At 40.4% G+C, this 22221-nt stretch overlaps 1 protein-coding gene and 1 long non-coding RNA gene across 2 annotated transcripts in view; one reads left to right on the forward strand and one right to left on the reverse strand.

The window, feature by feature from the left end:
* The window catches only part of LOC145448237 (uncharacterized), a 160017-nt gene that overhangs the window by 114524 nt on the left and 23272 nt on the right, over positions 1-22221 (reverse strand). The window lies entirely within an intron of this gene.
* On the forward strand, positions 19115-20374 carry LOC145447890 (uncharacterized). Its single transcript, XR_013917744.1, has 2 exons — positions 19115-19566; positions 19802-20374. It is a non-coding gene; the product is annotated as an uncharacterized LOC145447890 (long non-coding RNA).

A 22221-nucleotide genomic window follows, 5' to 3' on the forward strand; every position in this document is an offset into this window, starting at 1 on the left:
TTATTATTTCAATAAATTAATTTTTTTTGTAAAATCTGATAGCTTCACTTCTGCATGTTGGAATTGAGTCAAATCTAGTGTGCAACCTTTTTTCAAGCCAACCTAACAATTTTGTTCATGAGACAGTGAAATTTGGAAAAAAAGTTGTTTTTGAACAACATCGATGTATAGAAACTTGACCAAAATTTAGAAAAAACATTGGCAACAGTGCCAGTACTAAATTATACGAAGTAGTGTCATGAGTAACAGCAAGACCTGGTCTTCCATTAAAAGAATATTTACATTCCAGTTAGAATGATACCAAATTGTAAATCGCTGCATCATCACAAAAACCAAGTCGAAAGTACGGTACTCTTGTCCTTGTCTGGCAATAGCAGTCTTCTCAGCACTATCCTTGAAACATCAATAACTTCCTCCTGATTGGCATGGTTAAACTTAAATTTGGCTGACCGAAATTCTTGATTATCTTTTTCGATAAATGGCACAGATATCTTAATAGCTAACCGATGCCTGCAGTTGATGCATCTATTCTTAGGCCAATTTCACTATATAAACACTTTAATAAAAATCTAATAATTGTGGGTATGGGTAATAATTGTAGGTTATCTTAAATCATTTGCTATTGAAGCTGACTCGATTACGATGTCTTGGGGCACACAAAATACCAGTGTGACATTTGATACCACCAAACAAACAAGTCAACATAGATCAAATGTTAATTATATTTATCCTCCCCACTAGCTTCATTAATTTCAGTCACATTCCTGTCGTTTTCTGGCAATTCAGAAGTCGATGGAAAGACTACTTCGAATTGTTTTCTCATCCATTATAACAAATTGGCACGTTATACCCTGGCACGTTATACCCTGGCATTTTGCGCGGCTGCAAAACAACATAAACCTACCTAGTTAGTGTCTAAAAGTCCTGAAACTAGCTAATAAGTCATAGAAGATAACATAAAACCCAGAACTGTACTTCAAACAACCTCACTGAGACAGAAAATACGATTTGAAAACAGACCAATATCGCAAATCAACACAGGGAGCGGCTATCTAAGATAGTTGTTTGGCCCCAGCGAACCACAAGTCACGTGACTTTCGAGCCCAATGTTTGGCGTAACAATGCCTACGGAGCTTGCGCAATCTAGAAGAGATAGTAGCGTTCTAATGGTTGACATGATATAGTGAAATCCTAATACACGCAAAGTATATTTCCTTCATAACGGATGCCTGGCGTTAGCTAGGGACATTGGGTTAAAAGGACCAGCGGTTCGCTACAGTAGCCACGCCGTATCTTCAAACCCGCACAGCGTCTAAGTGAGCTATATATCAGTGTTGGGATGACTCGAGTCATGACTTGACTCGAGTCAGACTCGAGTCAACTTTTTCGTATGACTTGACTTGACTCGAGTCACTTTGGAAAAATGACTTGACTTGACTTGACTCGGAGCTTCAAATATGTTCATTGACTCGTGACTCGGAGCAAAAATTACTAGTCAATTTCAAGTCATTAGGTAAGCGGTGCCGAATAAATCATTGAATCTTGGGTATGTTCGGACTTCGGATTGTTCGAGATACGCCGGTGTCACTTGTGACAACAACCAGTCATTCACTGATTGTACGTTACAAGGTTCCTCCATTGTTAGATCACAAATAAATTGACCGCAAAGTAGGAAATTAATCCAAATAGCAATGTGTCTCTGTTTCTTGGACGGCTCAATGCTTACGTTGCCCATTGCTCACATTTACCAATACTATTGTATTATTTGAATCGAACGAATATATTGTGTGCATTTATATTCTCGCGGATGTGTAGATGGGTAATGGGTATAGTGTAGGCTATTGTACCATATCAATTTGTTTCAACTTCTTGAAGCTTCGTATTAGGTCCTATATTTTGGCTGATAAGAACTGACTGAAGTATGTAGCTGTACAGTTACTCACGTAATTTATTAGCAGTTCTACGTATACGTGAGGGATACACCGTCTTTTGCAAGTATATTTAACTAAATATTCGGTATTTGATTAGGATAATCATTAATTAATCTATCTTTCACACAGCTAACAAAATGTTATGACTTTGAATCATCACTCACACTTCGAAAATTCAATTTGACTTGAATTGTGACTTGACTCGTGACTCGACTTGACTTGACTCGACTTGACTCGTGTCACCTCCAAAAAACGAGTGACTTGACTTGACTCGAGTCACCTTTGAAAATCGATTGACTTGACTTGACTCGAGTCACAATCTGCAATGACTCGAAATGACTCGTGACTCGAATGTAGTGACTTGATCCCAACACTGCTATATATACGCTGAAGTGTGTGTCAATCAGACAAACCATGAATCGCAGACGAAAATGACGCAGTTCTTACAACCCGAGACCAGATGCCAGACCCCACAGGAAACCTGCACGTGCACGACAGTGCAGTGCAGGCACACATGAGTTGAGTAACAAGTTGTACGCCGGAAACACCTGTACATTTTCGATCGAGATTTTGTACGAATTTCACTGACCAGGAACACATTTGTGCATATGGGCCACGGCCCGAAGCTGAAGTTTACGCGGACTTGGGTATGTTGGTTACCCTAAGTCACAGTACAATATCGACCGAGACATTGCAATGTTGAACTAGCCACTATTGTATATATACCGGCCACACACTGAAGTTGATTTTGCCTTCACGTGATAACAGCGGCGGTATCACTCATGATGATTTGGGCTGTCGCGTGGATGAATTTGTATTTGATTAGGCTTACTTTTTGCTTAGAATTAAATTGCTTTGTGTTATTCCAATTTCCGATAACTTGTATATTAGAAAAGCAGTATAAAACCTTACTCTTGCAAATCTCAGACTAAAACTGAAACTGTATAGGCCTAATTCATTGTAGTTGTTGACAACATTTCATGTGAATACTAAATGGTCGTTGAAATTAAGTCTTTACTCGTGATTGTTACTATCCGATTTTCTTTTTAATGGGGGACGCGGGTGACCTTTCTGTACCAAATTTGTATTCGACATAGTAAATCGATTTTGTCATTCATGGTCGTATAATCTAATTGTTTTTTTCCCTAATTATTCCTAATTAATTCCCTTTTCGGGTAGAGATAATGCAGCTATCCAGCTGTGATCACTCGTCCATGATATTCCGCTATATCTCGAATAAGAAACTACTTCTTGTTGTGATGTCTTCAGACTCTATATAAGTGTATGTAACACGTGCTAGAGAGTTAACATTTATTATGATTGAGACTCTATACGCTACTACTGCATCAACGTCGAATAAACCATTGTATTGAGTATATATCTGTTACGAAGAACTACACAGTGGTTCTTAAAGTATAGGTCGCGACCCAAACATAGGTCGCGAAGGTGCCAGAGCGGTCTTTAATATGTATGTAATATTATTTGAGGTCATTGCAACAACAAAAAATATCTTCGCTTCTCGCGCGATTTACTGTAGTTAATTTGAGCATATCAGAAGTCACTGAGTTTGGTACCGCGGCCAATAAGCGAGACACGTGGAGAAGTCGCCACCACAACATGACTTGATCATGAAAATGTGCCGACCTTTGTATCAAACAAATTGGTTTGAATTCATGATAAGATTTTTTCAACATTGGTTTCTCTGGAAAACACCGTCGGAGACCTGGGACGCTCTAGTGTAGAGTTGTACAACGAGCGGTTGCCGGTTTATGAGGCCAAAACCCGCCCACGCTTGGATACATGAATAATTGAATATATGACGTTGGGCCAACATATACGGCTGGGCAAAGTGCGGTGCCAAAAAGTTCGATGGCGATAATTGACCGTCGCTGGGTGGCCAAACCCTTCGTTATTGATATAATTGGTCGGCACCAAAATGCATTCATTTTGGTGTGTGTTGCTCGGGTCGTGAGATACCACTAAAAGTCAGATTTGGGTCGCGGTCTAAAAAGTATAAAAACCACTGAACTACACCCACGGAACAGCTTCTGGAGTTAAGTATTCAAGTATAGCCGAAATCCCAGGATATTTGGTTAGCTACGCTTCTAATACAGATCACCAGAGACAATAAGCTCTAATTGCTGTAGTATATCATGCGCTGTAGTATATCATGCCTTTTTTACAATGCATCGGATGAAAACTGTGAAAGTTCAAAATTTTACCTTAATGTCGTCATAGTCAATTCATCGCTACTTTGGACGTACGTCACAAAGATACGATAAGCGCCCTTCACGCAGGCGAACCGCGTTCGATTCCCGTCGGAGATTTATCTGGGCTCCTCTTGTCCCCTGCCGTTGTTGCCGTTCTTACGGCGACAAAAAGCCCAGAAAAAGACCCGACGAAAGAAAGCACTCACAACGAATGGAAAAGACCTAGAAGAAAGGGCCGCGACTTCAAAGAGATCAACATCGAAAAAGAACTGTGACATCGGGCACTCTAGGCCGAGGTGGATGTTAGAGTAAAGGATCGCTACTGCTGCGTGTCGTTCTACATCCTCCTATCTGTTCATGACATCGCATTGTGTCTTATCGCATTGTACATTGTGTGTGACTTGTTCAGACAAAAATATAACCCAACCATGTTATGTTATGTTATGGTTAAGCGTCCGGCTTCTTGATCGGTAGGTCGTGGGTTCGATTCCCGGCCGGGTCAGACCAAAGACCTGATTAGTAACACTGGTATCTATGGCTTCCCTGCTTGGCGCTCATGCATTACTGGGGTGGTGGTGCTTGAATTAGAAAGCCGCAAGTAAGGCTATATCTGCACTTCCTTGTCCACGGATGCATAAGCGCAGATCGTGTGTGTATCATGAGTCGGTGTATATGCCGCAAAAACATCAAGGACAAAAATAAACTACGTCCTTTCCTTCCTTCCTGTTCTCAAATTAGTTGATATCAATATTGATGTAGTGGAATAATTGGCTACTATATAATTTATTTGCTGTTCATCAATATAATTGTGGGGCGAGATAGCGCAGTGGTATAACTGCGGATTCAATTCCAATGGGTGCGGGTTCGAGTCCGACCAAGGTCGACTTCAGAATTCCGATACCTAAGCGTCAGAGATGAGCATGGATTAGGATTAGGTTTTGAAAAAACAGGATTTGTGAAATTTTGTCGGATTTGGATTAGACATTTTTTTCAGAACGGATTAGGATTTGGACTGGATTTACCTATTTTCTAGGAGATAGAGATAAAGAGAGAGAGAGATTGAAATATCGTGTGGCGAATGGCGACAAACTTTATTCAGATCAGTTAATAATGTACTTATGGTTACTAAGTTATCTTGAATCAAGTGAATCGTTGGTTGTGAAAGAAAATTTTCGAATCCCTCCCTTGCATAAATTAGTATTTTTTTCTGAATTTCCAGTTGGAATCGGATTAGGATTGGACATGAACTTGAATATGAAAAAGTTACGCATTTGGATTTGGATTTGAATGTTCGGATTTGGATTGGAACATAGAAATTTCAAATCCGCTCATCTCTGCTAAAGCGTTGGAGGTTCACCTGCGCGATACCTGATTACTAGACAAACTTGAACACACCCCGAAACACTCAAGACTTGATACCTGAGCCCAAGAACAACGTGGGAGAGTGATACCTGCGTGAACTGCGTATATCCACAGGGCGGCAGGGCCTTCGTTCTCCGCCTCCTCCGCTTCTCCGTCTTTTAGGGATGGATGCCAGAGATGAGCATGGATTAGGATTACGTTTTGAAAAAACAGGATTTGTGAAATTTTGTCGGATTTGGATTAGACATTTTTTCAGAACGGATTAGGATTTGGATTGGATTTATTTATTTTCTGGGAGATTGAAATGTCTTGTGGCGAATAGCGACAAACTTTATTCGGATCAGTTATTAATGTACTTTTGGTTACTAAGTTATCTTGAATCAAGTGAATCGTTGGTTGTGAAATAAAATTCCTCTATTACATAAATTAGTATTTTTCTGAATTTCCAGTCGGAATCGGATTAGGATTGGACAATGGACATGGACTTGAATATGAAAAAGTTATGAATTAGGATTTGGATTTGGATTTGAAGGTTCGGATTTGGATTGGATTAGGACATAGAAATTTCAAATCCGCTCATCTCTGATGGATGCCATGTGACAGTGATGTTCTTGCCGAGTGCAAGTTGCAGTTGCAGCTACCGCGTATCATCACTGCGAACAGTGGTGTAGCCCGTGTCCAGTGATGGAGCAGAGATTTTGAAGGTCGAACCAAGGGATATATTGAACTAAACCTATGAGTTTCTAGGTATCCCTGGCCGAACCACATCCCAGGCTGGCAGGCTCCCACTTGGCCACTTCAAATTCAAATTAAACCCGATTTCGATAAAATGAAAATAAACAAGTTGCTCCAGAATTTAATTTATATGTGAGTTATCAAGAGTGGTTAGTTCTAGCTCAAAAACGATATTTATTGAATCACACCGACGCTGATCAAAAGATTTCAAATGTTTCAGAAATACTTGAGTGACATTCAGTTGCTTATCAGTACACTACAAAAAAAAATTAGACAAATTTTATCTCAAATTTAAGAAATGAGGATGATTTGGTCTCATTTTCAGCAATTTCAGTCTCACTGATGAATTGAGGTCTTAAAATTGAGACTTCATAAGTTCGATTTTTAACTATCACGACAGTTCGCGGCCGATGGTGTGGTGAGGGTTAAATCTGCGTTGTATTCGAAAATTAAGGTGTTCGCAGTTTCCGCGTTTTCTATATATATTCCGCCGGGCTATGTTCAGCGTCTATTAGGGTCAGTGACCGAAGGCTTAACCCTCAGATACGTCATAAGTTCGATTTATAACTATCACGACGGGTTGCGGTCGTTTGTGAGGTTAAATCTGCCTTATACTCGAAAATTAGGGTGTCTCGCAGCTCCCGCGTTTTCAAGGTATGTTCCGCGAGGCCAGGTATATAATTGTTAATGAACGACTGTCTGACTCTCAGATACCTAGTCATTTCAATTTTCAACTATTACGACAGTTCTCTGCTATTTATGAGGCCTAAATCGCCTCACTCTAAAATTGGTGTCCCGCAGTTTCCTCGTTTTAGACTTTAGAGTTCCTTCAATGAGATCTACAAATGTCGATGACCGACTGTCTCGCGTTCCGCCTTTTCCGCTGTTTCCTCGTTTTAGTGCCTACTTTGTGCTCTATAGAGGTCAATGACCGACTGTTCCGCGTTCCGCGTTTTCCTCTGTTTTCAGCGCTTTAGGAATCGAGGCTTCCCGCTTTTTCCGCGTTTTAGGGGCCATTTCCGCGAGTTCCGCGTTTTCCGCAGTTTCCCCGTTCCCTCCTTTTAGGGTTACCCACTGATTCAGCTGTTTAAGACCATATATAATTGTCACAATTATTTGGTCTTAAAAATGAGACCAATAAAAAGCATCTCATAAGACATATTGTGCTGATTAAGACAGTTTTTGATGTGTTAGTATTTTTGGTCTTGTTTTTAAGACAAATTTCGCTAATCAAGAAACGACATCATTTGTGGTCTTAGAAATGAGACCGGAAAGTTGACATGGGTCAGGAGCTCTAAGACATAACTAGCTTAATGAGACAGTTTTTGATTTGTCAGTATTTTTGGTCTTGTTTTTAAGACAGATTTCGCTAATCAAGTAACAACATGATTTGTGGTCTTGAAAATGAGGCCGGAAAGTTGACATGGGTCAGGAGCTCTAAGACATAACAAGCTTATTGAGACAGTTTTTGATATCTTGTTTTTAAGACAAATTTCACTAATCAAGAAATAACATGTTTTGTGACCAGGGTGAAGTTAGCCCTCAACGATTTGGCCCTCAAATTAAAAATTACCAACTAACATACTCACGACAGCATGAATCCAATGGATCACCATTTTTGAAATATCGACCATGATCTGTAAATCTCAAACGCCACACGTAGTATTTTCATGAAATCAAATCAAAGCAGTGCCCTGCAACAAACCTAGAACGATAATATTTAAGGGCTGACTATGGTGATTCAACTATTACTAAGACATAACCTAATATATTTCGCTTGACGAATCAAACCCGATCTGCAAATTCGAGGATCCGATGAAGATTCTCTGGTAAGACAAATTAACATGATCGCTCTACAGTGGAAAAATAAAGAGCGTCGAATATTGGAATCAGAACGAATTAAACTACTACCTAGCACATTAATCACACACCGAGTCTTGACTTCTGACAGGAGCCGATTAGGGTCCAGATCCGAGGATGAAGATTCTCTATTTAGATAAATTAACATGATCGCTCTGCAGTGGAAAAACTAAAGAGCGTCGAATATTGGAATCAGAACGAATAGAACTACTACCTAGCACATTAATCGCACACCAAGTCTTGACTTCTGACAGGAGCCGATTAGGGTCAAGATCCGAGGATGAAGATTCTCTGTTTAGATAAATTAACATGATCGCTCTGCAGTGGAAAAAATATAGAGCGTCGAATATTGGAATCAGAACGAATAGAACTACTACCTAGCACATTAATCACACACCGACTTTTGACTTCTGACAGGAACCGATTAGGGTCCAGATCGGAGGATGAAGATTCTCTGTTTAGATAAATTAACAAGATCGCTCTACAGTAGTAAAAATAAAGAGCGTCGAATATTGGAATCAGAACGAATAGAACTACTACCTAGCACATTAATCACACACCGACTTTTGACTTCTGACAGGAACCGATTAGGGTCTAGATCGGAGGATGAAGATTCTCTGTTTAGATAAATTAACAAGATCGCTCTACAGTAGTAAAAATAAAGAGCGTCGAATATTGGAATCAGAACGAATAGAACTACTACCTAGCACATTAATCACACACCGACTTTTGACTTCTGACAGGAACCGATTAGGGTCCAGATCGGAGGATGAAGATTCTCTGTTTAGATAAATTAACAAGATCGCTCTACAGTAGTAAAAATAAAGAGCGTCGAATATTGGAATCAGAACGAATAAAACTACTACCTAGCACATTAATCACACACCAAGTCCTAACTTTTGACAGGAACCGATTAGGGTCCAGATCCGAGGATGAAGATTCTCTGTTTAGATAAATTAACATGATCGCTTTGCAGTGGAAAAAATATAGAGCGTCGAATATTGGAATCAGAACGAACAGAACTACTACCTAGCACATTAATCACACACCGAGTCTACATTAAACGAAAAATGATTGCAGCATCTTAAAAACAGAACAAATGAAACTGAGACATCGCACACTATTCACACACTGAGTTTTGACATATTCTGACAAAATCGGAATTGCGCCGAGGACTTGAGTTATATGAAATCGGCGACGACAGAGTAAAGTGGCAGCAACAACAAATCTCAATATTTGCATTCGGAGCAGTACCATGGAACACTTTCGTTTTCCACGACTTCGTGCGAGATAGGAATCACAGAGCAATTTACATGAAACCATCGCTTGCACTGAGTGCATTCCACCATGTCTTCTTGATTGTCACTGTCAAATGGCAGGAAACAGATGCAATACGTCTTTATGGTAAACGAGGTCAACACAGCAGGTAACCTTGCACTTGTTGAGATTTGTAATTGTTGAATCGCCTGATTTCCCATCATTTCAAGACATGATCGTCGGAGATAAGGGCCTGGGTATTCTGCGCATTCTGGCCGCACTCCATGACCAAGGGAGATTGCGAATGCGATTGCGAAAACACCACAATCACTTGTGTTATTCTGCTGCTGAACTTGCGGGAAAGATACGATAATGTCATGGGATTCTGGTCGACAAAGTTTTGCGATTGAGCATTGGGTAGCAGCGGTTTTATATGCAGATCTGTTGAATGCCGAATCGTATATATGCACTTCGTTTTCTTGGGACGAAAAGACATTCGAGACAGTGATCCAATGATTTCTGTTAATATTTAATATTTGAACAAATTTGGAGCGAGGTGTGTATGCAGGCTTGCAGCTGGAAAGATAAAGGCTGCTACATGAGAGGCCATCAATACCCGGAAATTTGCAATGTAACATCCACATGAAGTGATCGATGATGTCACTGTTCAGCCATCTCGAGCTGGAAACGAGAATGCTCCGAGAGGCTGTCGGAACACCATTCAGCCGTGGTGCTGCGACCCATTCACAGTTGAAACGATCCTTCAGCGGGAAGCGATGTCTTTTATCCCCAGATATACCAGCGGATTTAGCCTTGTTGACCCCTCGTAAATCCTTACCGGGTGGCTGGAAATATTTCCCGATAGAATTAATTGGTGGCCTATTGGGGTCGGACCTCTGCCACACTTCAGTAGTTATATAGATCGGTCGCGATTCGTAATGGGCTCTTATGGGCGGGGTGGTGACTCGTATTGAAAACCCGGGGTGGTGACTCGTACTTTCAGACCCCCCTTGTGGTGGTGAGTCGTAATGGGTTCTTATGGGTGCGGCCGTGATTCGTACTTTCGGGTATAGGCTGCGGCGGTGACTCGTATTGAAAACTCGGGGTCGTGACTCGTACTTTCAGGTATAGGCTGCGGCGGTGACTCGTATTGAAAACTCGGGGTCGTGATTCGTACTTTCAGGTATAGACCGCGGCGATGACCTGCCTGTCATGTATTCTTACGTGGTCTCTGGTGACTCGCCATGTGTTCTTATGGGTGCGGCCGTGATTCGCCCTTTCGGGTATAGTCAACTCTCGCGCTGTGTTGAAGAAGTATCAGGAATAGTAAATAGTCACGTGATTGATTCTTAGTTAATGTGTATATTACAAATTATTAAATATGACCGATTCGAGTTAATCCCAACGTTTGCGGTGAATGGGGCTTCGATATATCGTTATTCTTATGGGCGCCGCGATGATTCGTACTTTCGTTGATAGAATGCTAGCGGCATGTCGTACTTTCACCAAAAAGGGTGTGAAATAGTTTGCTAAATCTAGGAATCAGTCGCTTGGTAATTAGTTTACCACGGAGCCGGCGTAGACGGTGATTCCAACAATAGCCGCGTTCACATATTAACACTCCAAATAGGTGAGAAATAGTTTGCAAACCCTGCGATCGCTGACAAGATAATGTCTCAGACATACGCGACTTGATGTTACAGGCATATCGATCACTCACGCGGTGAAATTTTCGTAAGCAGTTTGGGACAGAGCTTGATTTCGCTCGTAAGATTTAATAAGTAACGAATAACAGACCGCCAGTGTCGGTAACTTGAATAGCGACAAATTGCCACTGATTTCCGCTCTAACCCTTTGTGAAGTGAACGCTTGTTCAAAAAGTTGTGAAATATTGGTAAAATCCCGCGACCGCTCACAAGATAATACCTAAGACATAACCATCGCTTGCGACTCGCTGTTACATACACACCGATCGTTGACATGTAATATTTTGGTAATTGGTTTACCACAGAGCCGCCGTAGACGGTGATTCGAATATCAACAATAGCCGCGTTCACAAACGAACACTTCAAAAACGTGTGAAATAGGTTAAAAATCCCGCGATCGCTCACAAGATAACACCAAAGACATAGCCATTTCTCGCGTCTTGCCATTACATACATCCCAATCGCTACAGTGTAATGTGTCGATGGTTGTTGCTATCAAGTAATAAGTAATGAATACCAGTACCAGCACAGACCGTGATTCGAAAACCAACAATTTGTCACTTGCACGCGGTCGCTATATGTTTTGACACTTCACACCGTTTTCACATCTATAGAATCAATACCGACTATAACTCTACAAGAATCAAGAATCACAAGTATGTGCATTATACAGTTATTGTCTTTGTCAACTTGAAATCAAACTCTTAATACAAACACGCATCTTATCACTTGTCAACTCTATCATGAAAATCCTCGAACCTGTATTATTAAGAATGTTATAGTACGGCGTCGGAATCCACTCGCGCCTTGTGTGGAGTATCGCGACAGTGAACATATTTTTGGTGTGACGAAACAAGATCGTTGTTTACATGTTAATGCATTTCGATTACCGAGTAGCTGTACAACAGAGAGGAGTCTACAGTTAGTTCGTGCTGTATGTCCCGACGAAAACCACAAGACCGCATGTAAATCTATTAGCACAACTCGATGATGTTGATATAGTGTTACTTGAATTAATTATTACCTATTTACACAACATAAAAATAAAAATTCATGTCGTAGTAAGTAAGTTTCTTGAACTCGTACTTGATGAAAACGAATGGTGACAAGTATGCGTTTGTGTGAAAAAGAATTATTTAGAGTAGTGACAGTTTGTGACCAACGAATACAAATCGATCACGATATTACAATATACGCTTTCGTCAACATAACGACTTGGTGTAGAAATACTTTCACGTTTTTTGAATAACTGGATTTTCGAGACTTGTTACTTGTACGATGTACCGTTGGTGTGCAAACTATAACGATCATTTTGTATGATAATATCTTCTAGCTGTTTTGTTGTGAGGACAACCATGTGTGTAAGATGTAAGCACCGTAACTAGAAAACATATGTACTCTGTTGTTGCAGTAGCTGATTTATTGCTATGACATGGACATATCCTGAAGGTTTGGTTGGATTGTTGTTTTACGAAAGATGACGCGACCTTGGTGTCGTAAATTGTGTTAACTAAACTCGGCTGGATACCACAATTGTGCTCGACTTACACATGGTATTCGCATACTGTACGCATACAAACTTTTGTGTAAACAACTCTGATGTTTCTGTTCGTACTTTTGTTCTGTGTTGAACTATTTGATTAATAAGATACATGAACAACCATTCAGACAATAAAGTTCTTGTGACATCGAAACAGTTTGAAAGCGTCACCAATCATTGTACAGGTTTGTAGCATGGGAATATCGAATATTTTCGTGTGTCATGAATATCTTTCTTATACACGTAGTATGAAATGAGATGATAATTAGAGTCCTACAAAAGTAAAACATGTTGTGTTTGATTGCACACTTTTCATCGTTGTTTGTTGTTGAAAGATGGGCGAGGTTACATTAACATATAGTAAGCGGAACAACTCAAGTAATATGAGTGTCAATATGAGTGCTATATTATTTTTCGCGATATGCAACCAATCTTCTAAGCATAACTTGTCAAAAATTTATCATGTCATAGTCGGTTGTTACGAATTCGAAACAAATGTACTTCGATTATCACGACAAAGGGAATTAAGATCAACGGAGTATTTCGAAGTGGTATGTTCAACAATCACTAAATGACAAAAATATCAAACTGTGCATACAACTCGATTAGGTAAACGATACAGTTACAAGTTTACCGAAATCTTGATTTACAAATGACAGCTTGACGATGTAAAGCTCAACCACTCAAATGTGTTCATTGCAAAGTATTTGACACAAACAAAATATTGAATCAAGACCCACTCCTCGGTTTCGTTACCAAGCTAGTGAAAATTGTTTTCTGCTGGACATATATGATTTACATTCAGAAAAGCATACATTAAGCAACGCTGTTTCATATCCGTCGAGTGAGTAAAATTTATTTGGAGTTCGGTTTAGTGAGTTGCTAGGGATTCAATCACATGCAAGTACCGTCTTTTAGTGACAGAGTATTGTGATGACATTTACTTTAGCGAATGATAACGGAAAAATTTTCGGTTGCATTGTCGGTGTGTGTGTGTGTGTTAGACAAATAATTCTAGTACACCTAACTATAGGATACATTTGGCAAACATCGTACAAATTGTTTCGTTGTGATGGTAACGACTTTCAGCGGTTTGGTTTCATGTCGGGAATTATTATTTGGGGGGTTCAAAAACAATCAATACTACAAATGAACAACAATGCAAAGCACGTTAAGTGAATTACAGCGTAGCAAGTACTTCCTTGATATTACGATTGTTGTGTGCCAGATATTTCTAACTGAATTGAATGCATCTAGCAAACATATTCCAATTTACTTTTGTAATGATCAAAGTTTGTGAAATGGTGCGAATGGATTAGGTATTAATCAAGCGGCTGTATGTCAATTCACCCAGTGTGATATCTTGACACCGGATAATGTGCGAAAGTGTTTCAATTCTCACTGCTGATTACGATGATAAAGTATTGCACCGGTTATTGTTTAACAAAGGAAATTATTGTTTCATCTTTAGTCTTGGTTAGTGGAGACTATTATATTTGTAAAATATTTTCTGATATCCGCGATACACAGAGTGATTTTTACCAAGGTGGAGTAATTTTCCTATCGAGAACATTCCAGACACACATAGTTTTGCAGCTTAATATGTTAATAACATTGGTACTGAAAAGTTTGTTGCTGTCATAGCATTTACCACAACGCGGGGTCTAATTAACGCAAATAATTTAATAATAAAGTAATGATCAACTATTACAAAATCTCATATGTCAAATCAATGTGTCAATCCTTATGTTTACATCATGATAATTTTGATATAACACCTGTGTTCGATTGTAAGAAATGAATTCTCAACTACGATGGTCAGACTGTCGAATCTCGTATACTTGAACATATTATGTTAATCTCAAGTCGCCGACACTGAGAAGTAATTACTTTTATCTTACAAAATATACCGAGTAGTAATTAGTTTGTCTTGCAGAATATACCGCGTAGTAATTCCTCTATCTTACAGAATAGTAACGACTTTTCAAGTTGAATAAAAAAAGATGCGTATGGATATGAATACAACCAAGCTTGTTATGGATTTTAGGTTTTAGTGATTGTATGGATTCGTGTATGTTTGGCTGTTTTTCATACTGATACTGTTTGCGTTGGTCGGGTAACGGATTTACTTGACAATGTTTTGGGGGTTGACTCTTTGAATATCGTAAGATGGTAAGATGTCGAAACGTAATACAATTTCTGTACACTCAATTGCAACAAAACATAACCCGCATTCAAATAAGCCGTAAGCTACAAGTCGATTTAAAACTTGATGCTGTTTTGTGGTTAACTCAAGTCCGTGGTCGTGTTTGTGTTGATTTCAGGAATGATCATGACGAGTAGGTAGTAACTGTGACCTTACCGAGTTGCTGACATTCAAATATCTTTTACGCTGTAATATACGGATTTAATTGTGATAAATTATTTCTCAGTTATTGTTCAGACATTGAAATCTCGTATACTCAAAATATAATATGTTCAAGTCAAATCGTACATGCATCGATTAGTAAATACTTTGTCTTCGGAATAGTAACGACCTTTACAATCGAATAAAAAAAAGACCGATCATACGAGTACAACCAGGATGAATTAATTCAAATTTATGAGTTGTAGTGATATAATCAAGTAAGTGAAAACTAGAATTTTAACAATTGTTAATGTTGTGAAGAATTCTTTTGAGTATGGTAAGATGTTAAAATATCTCTTTGACAAACGGAAAGCAGGATCGTGAATAGAGTTGTATGGTTTCATTACTTGTTTCAAAGTATAATATCGAAACGGGGCTGTGGGGAAGTTGGTAGTCATGTTTGTCAATCCTATTTCAATGTGCACTACACCAAAGTCAAAATATTTCGTTTCGGATTATCTCAATTTACCTATAGAACATCTCGCGAGTGGATTCCGACGCCGTACTATAACATTCTTAATAATACAGGTTCGAGGATTTTCATGATAGAGTTGACAAGTGATAAGATGCGTGTTTGTATTAAGAGTTTGATTTCAAGTTGACAAAGACAATAACTGTATAATGCACATACTTGTGATTCTTGATTCTTGTAGAGTTATAGTCGGTATTGATTCTATAGATGTGAAAACGGTGTGAAGTGTCAAAACATATAGCGACCGCGTGCAAGTGACAAATTGTTGGTTTTCGAATCACGGTCTGTGCTGGTACTGGTATTCATTACTTATTACTTGATAGCAACAACCATCGACACATTACACTGTAGCGATTGGGATGTATGTAATGGCAAGACGCGAGAAATGGCTATGTCTTTGGTGTTATCTTGTGAGCGATCGCGGGATTTTTAACCTATTTCACACGTTTTTGAAGTGTTCGTTTGTGAACGCGGCTATTGTTGATATTCGAATCACCGTCTACGGCGGCTCTGTGGTAAACCAATTACCAAAATATTACATGTCAACGATCGGTGTGTATGTAACAGCGAGTCGCAAGCGATGGTTATGTCTTAGGTATTATCTTGTGAGCGGTCGCGGGATTTTACCAATATTTCACACCTTTTTGAACAAGCGTTCACTTCACAAAGGGTTAGAGCGGAAATCAGTGGCAATTTGTCGCTATTCAAGTTACCGACACTGGCGGTCTGTTATTCGTTACTTATTAAATCTTACGAGCGAAATCAAGCTCTGTCCCAAACTGCTTACGAAAATTTCACCGCGTGAGTGATCGATATGCCTGTAACATCAAGTCGCGTATGTCTGAGACATTATCTTGTCAGCGATCGCAGGGTTTGCAAACTATTTCACACCTATTTGGAGTGTTAATATGTGAACGCGGCTATTGTTGGAATCACCGTCTACGCCGGCTCCGTGGTAAACTAATTACCAAGCGACTGATTCCTAGATTTAGCAAACTATTTCACACCCTTTTTGGTGAAAGTACGACATGCCGCTAGCATTCTATCAACGAAAGTACGAATCATCGCGGCGCCCATAAGAATAACGATATATCGAAGTCCCATTCACCGCAAACGTTGGGATTAACTCGAATCGGTCATATTTAATAATTTGTAATATACACATTAACTAAGAATCAATCACGTGACTATTTACTATTCCTGATACTTCTTCAACACAGCGCGAGAGTTGACTATACCCGAAAGGGCGAATCACGGCCGCACCCATAAGAACACATGGCGAGTCACCAGAGACCACGTAAGAATACATGACAGGCAGGTCATCGCCGCGGTCTATACCTGAAAGTACGAATCACGACCCCGAGTTTTCAATACGAGTCACCGCCGCAGCCTATACCTGAAAGTACGAGTCACGACCCCGAGTTTTCAATACGAGTCACCGCCGCAGCCTATACCCGAAAGTACGAATCACGGCCGCACCCATAAGAACCCATTACGACTCACCACCACAAGGGGGGTCTGAAAGTACGAGTCACCACCCCGGGTTTTCAATACGAGTCACCACCCCGCCCATAAGAGCCCATTACGAATCGCGACCGATCTATATAACTACTCACTTCCACCTCCTCTTTGAATTCATCTTTCGAAGATGAAGGAATTGATTTTCGAATGCGTTTTTTGCCATGGGGTAATATGCAGCTGTCCTGAAATTCTCTGAGGAGCGCAGTATTCAGTTCGTCATAAATTATGGCGAATTCGTCGAGACGAGAGCATTTTCGACCTCTCAAACGAGTAGACTTCAACTCCTGATTAGATTTTTCCATAGGTGCACTCGTCCGACACTCTTTCGTTAGATTTCGGAATGGCGACGCCTGTAAAGATTTATAAAAGGCAGCATACTTACGGTACTCATCGCCGATTCTCAAACGAGACAAATCTCCAGATAAAAGACCCGTGAAAAGTGGGATTTGGGGTACAATATATTTCTCAAAATGAGCGAATATGTCCGGGCTGTAGAAAAGATTTGTTCCCTCACATGCCGTGTCATTCACTAGTTTCAGAGCTGATGAAATGATCGTCTTGAATTCCTGAACGAAGGAATAATCTGTTTCGAATTCAAAGTCTTCTTCCTCCTCTTCAGAAGAGCTTTCTGATAACAGCAACTCTGATTTTTCCACCGCAATGTTTTGATTAAAATAGGAAAGAGAGGTATTTGCTAAACTTTCGTCGCGAGTGTTCAACAACACTGTCATGTGATAAACTTGAGATCGAATCGATTCCCAATCGGATGAAATCACCATCAATCCAAAGATATACATCATCTCCGAAAATCGTTTTGGATTCTTTTTACACAGGTACTTGAAATTTTTCATTATGTGACTGGCACACAGCCTGATGAAAGGCTTCTTCAAGTCATTCGGTTTCGCTTTACGTACAACTGCTCGGTAGCATCTTTCGAGGTAATGATCTAAAAGTTCTTCCATGAATATCATCAAAATCGATTTTATAAGAACCATACTGCCATCGCAAACAAAAAGTCTTACTGTATGCTTGGGTCCGAATAGTTTTTTCTCGTCACGTCGGAATTGCAATAGAAATGACGTGACGCTGATAGTATCGTGATGACAACTAACGAAAGACGCAAGTGCGATAGGAGCTTTTCTAGGTACTGGGTGTCTAGCGACGATCTCGTATATATAATACGTTCTGTCCATACCCCGCATTATGCTACCTGTGCAGTCGAGATACATGGCATCTATTGCCCCAAGTTTATGGAAGATGCGCAAAGATTCTTCAGACCAAAGCAGTATGAACCCAGCCTTGCGAGAAAAATCCTGGAGCGTACCGTAGATTTCTTTGTCTTGGTCCCGAGCTACCTGTCTCTGGCGAATCATATCCAGAGCGGCCCACTGGTCAGCATCGGGCACGTCAATTTTGTTGGCTTCCTGGTTAGCCTTCTTGAGGACACTTTGAGATGGCGAACCATCGCGGTTTCCTGATTGAAAAACATGTTCGGGTATTTTCCCAAGAAAATGCAGCGCTGTTTCACAAGGCTTTCCATTTCTTAAAATTTTTTGGAACTCTTATCTGCGTTTTCCGGAGAGCCTTGTTGACTTGATACCAACATGTATGATTTTTCCAGTGAAAAAAACTTGAAATTTGCGAGGATTTGCACAATGGCTTAATATTTTTATTTTGCATGGGCATGATTTGAACGTGCATTTGCCGTAGCACACCAAAACGTGGTTGGAGTCCAATCCATTGAAATTGTGTCGCTTGAAAGCGTAACTGCAGTAAGGATTAGACCCCTTCAAGCCAGCCCGCACAATATCGGTCCAAGTATTCAATGTTATGGTCCGGCCAACGACGGAGTCGGCAATCGATTTCCAATCGTCCTGAGATATCTCAAACGAGCATTCGTTTGGCAGATCTTCGCCAATCCAGACAGGCGTCTTTCCGAACGGATGAGACGTCTCCGGGGCTGGATGTTGATTTGGCTGTTGCTCAGAAGGAATTTCCTGGTCATTATGAATGTCCAACGATAGCGGCGAGTCCCTTTCATCATTATCTGACGTACTGACAGCGCGGGATTTGGCCTCTTCATCACTTTCACATGGTGGAGAGTTTGGTTGCAGCGAAGTTGAATTACTGGTAAAATTTACTTCCTTATCAAATTTACTCGCATCATGATCTGAAGGAATACTCTCCTCATGTGACGAAACTATCCACCAGCGCGACATCGGATGTACGTTTGGAATCCACTCCCTCAACATCGTCCAGGCTTGTGCAATCAACATCACTAGGCCCATTTACATGACGGTTTAAGTCAGCTTCGAAGCTGACTCGTCGATCCGACTCTCTCGTATTCGATGAAGAGAGAAAGGCAAACTGCTTCAAGTCGACTCGAGCCTCAAGCTGTTGTGTAATGTGGTTTACGATCGGCTTGAGCATTCGGCCATCGGCGTCCGGCGATTTTCGTTCGACGGCGCTGGGTTTTGCCGCGCGGGCTATTGGCATCGTAATTCGTGTTTTTCATCTGATGTTAAGAAATTGGGCAAACATGGCAAGGAAAAGTGGGGTTACTTTGTAAGTGCTCGCTTGTTTACGATGGAATATATATGTAGTACACCAGTACCGGTAACTGGTGTACCGGTAACCGGTGTAGCAACCGTGCTCATTTACGGCAGTATTATTAGGGATTCCCTATGTGTTCTTTGTTATTTGGCTGCGACGCTTCGATCTGTAGTAGCCTAGTTGCTGTCATCAGCTACATAAAATGGCTAACAAGGTAAAACGTTGCATCTGTATTTCTACTTCTCAGACTACAGTTCGGAAGAGATGTGGATTGTACCGGTACTACAATTCGACTACGACATGCATATTGCATAGTGAACTGATGGAAGAAGCGGCCTTGCAGTGTGCTATATCGATACGGGAATACATGAATACATGAACGATTGCTGCATTTCCTACATATTGTTCCACTGGATAAACTGATGTGAGCGCGCGTGTGATGGGATGGAGCTGGTTTCTCTCCCGGGAGGGTGATATGGAGATTTGTGACTCTCCTGGTGATGACGAAGCGCAGCTGTGTTAGGATTATTGCTTTGTTTTTAGTTCTAGGTTCTGGGTTATAGTGTTCTGCTGATATGATGCGGTCGTGCGGGTGTTCACACGATTTTCAGCTTGCCGTTTTGGTCTTGTATTCATGGTAGCCTATGTGTTTGTGAGGGTGCTGAAATTGGCACTTCTCAAAGTTTAATTGGTGGGTAGCAATTTAGTAATAGTGCTCTATATTGCTCTTTATGACAGTTTTTATAGACATTCTTGGTATTGTTGACTTCCTATTTGGTATATCATGCCGACAAGATGCTTCAATAAAATCTCTGCAGTAGTTGTTGTATCGTGACTCTTGAGTCACCGGCATACATGGGGTAGTCTGTTACAGAGGAGCGGCCGACCAACTAGAGGCCACATGGGGGTTGCAAGTGGGTCACTTGAGTGTTAATGACCTTATTTTAATCGCATCGACAAGTGATGCCTGAAATATCAAAACAGTCGTTACTCCCGCCTATACTCCACGGACCATTTTCGTTGACGCCGAAAAAGCTAGCTGACAACTTATACTTGTTGTTTTCCTCTACAATCATGATATAAACAAGATTATTTTCCTCTACAAATATCGATGTTATGAGTATCTCATCATCCTCGTTAATTTCGAGGATAAGAAACGTTTCAGAGTACGACCAAACACACATTGTCGTCGTACCTTTGCCCACCAAACTTACTACGAATATATATTTGTAAGGGGTAAAGCGACACCGGGTCGTCCACGATACAGCTTCCTGAAGGATCATGTAAACAGGGCCCTTTAACGAGTCAGCTTGGAGATGAGGCGTGACGTCACCGGAGACGACTTGAACGTCAAGTCGAGTCGAACATGTAACCAGGCCTACTGATTGACTCGACATTATCTGATTGCGAGCCAATATCGTTCAACCTCGCCAAAATCTCAGTCTCGTGTTTTTCCCAAAACTTCAAACCTAATCTTTTTGCGGTATGTTTTTCTTTTTTGGTGAATCTACGATTGCTAAAGAGGTGGTCTACGATGAAATTCCAGAACCCAGGTACCTTGACGTCACTCACGCCAAACGCAAGCATTCCGTCAGCAAAACTGCCAACATTGAACATCGAAATTTTCATATCATCACTATAGGGCTTAACCTTCGTCAAATTTTTGATACATCGATGCTGGAAGAGGATAAGTACTATAATTTGGACGGTCAAATACCGAATCGGAATTGAATGGTTACACAATAGTGTTGTTCAAAATAACCCTTTTTTTCAAATTTCACTCGCTTGATGATAAAATTGTCAGGTTGCCTGAAAAACGCTACAAACCAAATTTGGGTCAATTCCGACCAGTACTCGCACTCCGCAATAAAGCGAATTGTCGTATTACTAGGCAAGTGAAGACAACTGTATGGAAAGACAATGATCAATAATATGGCGATGATATTTTCATCCGTTTAAGTATGGAAAGTGACTATGGAACCAGAGTGTACTCAAAGGTGGTGTGGACACAGAAAAAAATTCTCTCCTTCACGCTTCACTTGGGTAGTCAAGATTGTTATTTTCGATCCGTTTTTAGTACTGATTCAATGCGTAAGCCGGTATTGGTATTTGTTGATTTTAACGATGTTTCATATCGATATTGGTGACAAGATTTCGCATCGTATATCTTGATGATGTGATCTATTACTTCAACAAGTTTCAAGGTCCTCACTTCATGATTAGGGCAGTAATTTCGTTATCGAAGTCAAGTATGTTATTGTCGATCCGTGTGAAACAGCGATTAAACGCAAACGCCGATATCGGTATGTGTTGATTTTGACGATGTTATATACCGAGATGGGTCACAAGATTTGGTATGTTATATCTTGAGGATATCATCAAACACTGTACCAAGTTTCAAGTTTGTCACTCAATGTTTAGGGTGATAATTTCCTTATTCAAATCGACTATCTCTTAGGTGGTGCGCGAAACTGAAACTAAACTACGCATTGCCAATTTTACGCAAAACTCGATATTGATATATTTGGATTTTGACGGTATTCTATACGTAGTTTGCAGACAACATTTCGTATGGTATATCTTTATTATATTAGCTAACAGTGTACCAAGATTCAAGGCTGCACTCAGTAATTGGCTTGCCGAAGTCGACAATGTCAATATACATTG

The sequence above is a fragment of the Botryllus schlosseri genome, chromosome 10, assembly GCF_051294905.1.
Source record: "Botryllus schlosseri isolate E-star chromosome 10, Bs_hap1, whole genome shotgun sequence".
Lineage (NCBI taxonomy): Eukaryota > Metazoa > Chordata > Ascidiacea > Stolidobranchia > Styelidae > Botryllus > Botryllus schlosseri.